The sequence below is a fragment of the Limulus polyphemus genome, unplaced genomic scaffold (genome assembly GCF_000517525.1).
Source record: "Limulus polyphemus unplaced genomic scaffold, Limulus_polyphemus-2.1.2 Scaffold8670, whole genome shotgun sequence".
NCBI classification, from domain to species: Eukaryota; Metazoa; Arthropoda; class Merostomata; order Xiphosura; family Limulidae; genus Limulus; species Limulus polyphemus.
This window is the reverse complement of record NW_013674280.1, coordinates 12,974-17,436: the sequence shown is the minus strand read 5'-3', so window position 1 is coordinate 17,436 and position 4,463 is coordinate 12,974. Positions and strand designations below refer to the sequence as shown.

The following is a 4,463-nucleotide window of genomic DNA, read 5'->3' as shown; positions in this document are numbered from 1 at the left end:
TTGTGCTTAACTTAATGCTGTAGATATATTGGGCGGTAATAAACTTCAATATTATAAGAACCATTATTTCTTGCAGTCTTGCATGCCACAAAGTTTTCTTGTAACCTAATCTTTCTGTACACAGTTTTTAATTTCAAAAGTCATGGAATACCACATTCTCTATTTTGTATGTGGTCACATGAAATTTGACATTAAATTTTTAATGCTTCTTTACTGCTAATTAATTTTGAACTAGAAATAGTTTTAAACCTAATGTATTGGTGATTAGATATGCATACAATTTTTATACATTATTTCAATTCAATATTGACAGTTTTGTCTTCTGTGAATACGTATTGGTTATCGGCGACATGTGTTTTTAACGTAAGAAAATGGTTATCTTCTGCTTTTAGCAAAATGTAGATGGTTTTCTTGAAGTATGAAATGATCTTGTCTTTATTCACGCCGAAAAAACTACCTGGTTATTCAACAATATGTAAAAATTAGCCATCTTCGTCCATAGGATATTAGAGTCTACAACTTTAATCAACATCGTGAGAGTATCAGACATCCTCGTACATAGGATATTAGAGTCTACAATTTAATCAACATCATAAGAGTATCAGACATCCTCGTACATATGATATTAGAGTCTACAACTTTAATGAACATCATAAGAGTATCAGACATCTTCGTCCATAGGAGATTAGAGTCTACAACTTTAATCAACATCGTGAGAGTATCAGACATCCTCGTACATAGGATATTAGAGTCTACAATTTAATCAACATCATAAGAGTATCAGACATCCTCGTACATAGGAGATTAGAGTCTACAACTTTAATCAACATCATAAGAGTATCAGACATCTTCGTCCATAGGAGATTAGAGTCTACAACTTTAATCAACATCGTGAGAGTATCAGACATCTTCGTCCATAGGATATTAGAGTCTATAACTTTAATCGACATCGTGAGAGTATTATACATCCTCGTACATAGGATATTAGAGTCTACAAGTTTACTCAACAAAATGAAAGGATTACACACCTTCATCCAGGAAATAGAGACTACAATTTTCTAATAAATTAGCCTGAAATAAGTGTGTTTGAATAAATTAATTGTTTGCTTAGTTTCGATGTGACTTCTGGCAAAGGATTGTTTGATGTTAAGCACAAAGCTACACTATGGACTATTTATTCTCTACCCATCACTGGGTTTTTTGTGTTTTAAGTTTTTATTCTTACCATTTAGCCACTGGGAGGTTAATATTTAAATGACTTCTAATGAAATTCGTGTGCTTATTGTTGTAGTCTTTTTCGAAATTTATTGCTGCAATTTTTGTTTTCAATAACTATAACATACACGTCATTGTACAGTGTGTGTGATGACACGAGGTTTTGCATTAATATCATTAAATATTCTTAATTTATCCTCTAATATCTATAATTTGGATTATATTTGAACAAAAGTAGTTTTAAACTTAATATATTGGTGATTATTTATATTGTTCTGTCAATGGTTTTTGCTTCTGTTATACATTATTAAAATAGGTATAATATGCAGCAGAATGATATATTGGTTATTAGAGGAACAACAAAACATTCAGTATGTACTGCCAGACATCAACATAAATGAAAATATTGCAAGTAGAAACGTTAGATAACTAATATATTCACCCAAAGTCTTAAGCTTGCCCCTTGCCTATTTGAGATAACTAAAGATATGACAGGTAGTTAGAGAGCAAGAAATCTTGACTACAGAGTTTTAAAAAAGACAGGCACTGCTCAATGACTTGAGCCTTACTGCAGACTATGATATGTTTTGAGAATGTCTGCTAATTGTCCAAGTCAAACATGCTTTTAACAGTTCTATCATTCACTGATAATGCTGCATGCTTATCAGAAATATTCACTAAATATAATTTTCTTAATGGATTCTAATTATGGGCTGAAATCTACTCTTTTTTTGATGTTTAACCGCCTTAATGACTTACTAATATATCTGTACTCAAGTTAAGTAATGTTGTTTTTTTTTGTGTGTATGTGTTCCAGCAATGGGCTTTAAAATGCTGATTTCTTGAGAAATTCTCCTGGATGTGGATTTCTTTTTCTTGCATGTATGTGTGTGTAGTGCCTGAACAGAACTTTCCATCCATGACTCAGCATACAGGATGGCCCTACAAAGACCTTAGTATACTTTGTCAGTAAAGTCTCCATGTGTGTAATTTTCTTTCCAGTTAAACTACATTTATAAATATTTCATCAGTATTTCACGAAAGCATTTCCTCAACAACTTCTGTCACGACAGGATGGGTCGATAATTGTATAGAGTTACTGGTGACTAGCCCACCTCAACTGTTTGGGTCATGGTGGTTCACTTCTGAACCATCTATAATTTACCTGAATTTTTGTGCTAGAACTTAATTAGGCAGTATCAACTTTTCACTTGGTGGCATGCAAGCTTTTCATGATCCAGTTTACTCGTGAGAGGGGAGCTTCCCAAGGAAAATGAAATGTTTGCAGTACTCAATGACTTGAGCCTTACTGCAGACTATGACATGTTTTGAGAATGTCTTCCATGATCCAGTTTACTCGTGAGAGGGGAGCTTCCCAAGGAAAATGAAATGTTTGCAATACTCAATGACCTGAGCCTTACTGCAGACTATGATATGTTTTGAGAATGTCTTGCTGTTCAGACATTAATTATTCATTAACATTATACAAGCAGTATTTGAGTAGAGCTTTCTTACCTCGGGTGTCTCTGATGGAGGTTCCTGGTACAGAAGTAGTCCAATAAATATAATACCTCCTTGCACAGCTCCCAGTAGCAGAAAAAATTAGGGACCCGATCCAAAATTTCAGAGTCGTAGAAATACCTGAAATTAATGTAAAATAAAACCAAGATGAACATTTTATGTATTGTATTGTAAAACAGTACTATTTGTAAAATTAAAGTAATTATATTGTCTCTGTTGTTTATTGTTAATTAACAGTGAATTTTGTTTAAGGCAAAAATCAAAAACATTTTTAATGTTTTTAGAGGATTTATAGACAAGCCACTTAGACCTTTTGTCAAACAGAAGCCTATAAGATGTGAAGTTTGTGTGTGCATAAAACAACTAATTACAAATATGAAACTTTAAAGTGAATTTAAACAATACAAATACAAAAATTTAAGTCTTTCAGGATGAAGAAGGGAGTTGACAACTACTTTAAAAGATCACTAAGGCCAACTTGATGAATTTATTATTTTGCTGTAGACAGAGCATAGTGTGAGGTTACAACCAGTGAAGAGACAGATGGAAGTGGTCACCAAGAGAGATGTAAATGAAGAGAATATGTTGGCCAATCGGAAATAAGACTCCTTCATAATTCCATCTTTGTGATCAATGATAACTGTAGCATGATGATACTAAAAGCAAATTTCAGAAATATCTCCCCTGAAGAGATGGTAAGAAATGATCAAGATACTGATATTAATTCTTAAACCCCGACAGTTTCTCTGTATCAGTACGTTCATTTTCATCAAGGAATTTGAGGAAATCTAGAGAAAAGGCTTTATGGGGTTTGGATTTATGACCATTATTAGTCGAACCTCACACAACCTTTCTTACTGTGTAATGAATACTGCTCTATAGTGTCATCATTAGCAAGTCTCAAGAAATTCCTGTAAGGTGGTACTCGTAGAATGGTAAAATCTGACAAACGCCTTAATGTCATACAAATTACCGCACTTCTACTCTATACCATTTTGTTTATTTTAATCTGTAATCCTAGAGTACCTAAAGCATGATTAAAAACACGAGGGATATGGCTCAACTGTACATACAACATTATCACATACTTACAATTAAAACAACACAACGTTAAAGTAATTACACAAGAAATAGTTATTCAAAACAGGGACTTGCCCTTAAAAAGAATCTACATGTGTTTCGATGTCTTATGACACCATCTTCAAGAATAACGGTAAAGGCATCGTTGGGACTTATATACCCACATAATCATTTACATTCCTATAACGTCATCTAGGCTTAAACTAACCTGATTTCCAAAACATCTGTCCGGTAGTTTATTATTTTTAAACCGAGACCAGCTTTCATGTTTAATATGATCCAATCAAAAACATCTGAAGTGTGAAAAGAAGGTGCAGCCAAAAAAAGGATCGAGTGTGTGATTTAGAGGAATGAAATCAAAATTGGCGGCCAAACTGGTAGCTATACTTATAACAATAATAATAATTTTACGGCAAATATTCATTCATTAGTTAGCCAGGCCACGTTTTTTGTTCAACTTGGGGCATGATGGCAGGTAAAATAAGATATGCATGTAAAACAAAATATCAACTCTCTTTTGGCAGCACATTTTTTTTTTTTTTTTTTTTACACCGTAAGTAGTTTTTGATTAGATATCATGACATCTTGTCAATACACACCAACAAACCACAGACAATTAAAAAAGTGACACTCGACAGTAACTAACA

General features: G+C 33.1%; 1 long non-coding RNA gene across 1 annotated transcript in view; it reads right to left on the bottom strand.

The window, feature by feature from the left end:
• Window positions 1-4,463, bottom strand: part of LOC111083230 — a 15,751-nt gene that overhangs the window by 4,405 nt on the left and 6,883 nt on the right. The window contains exon 2 of the long non-coding RNA XR_002608891.1: window positions 2,731-2,856. This is a non-coding gene — a long non-coding RNA (uncharacterized LOC111083230). The remainder of the gene's footprint in view (window positions 1-2,730; window positions 2,857-4,463) is intronic.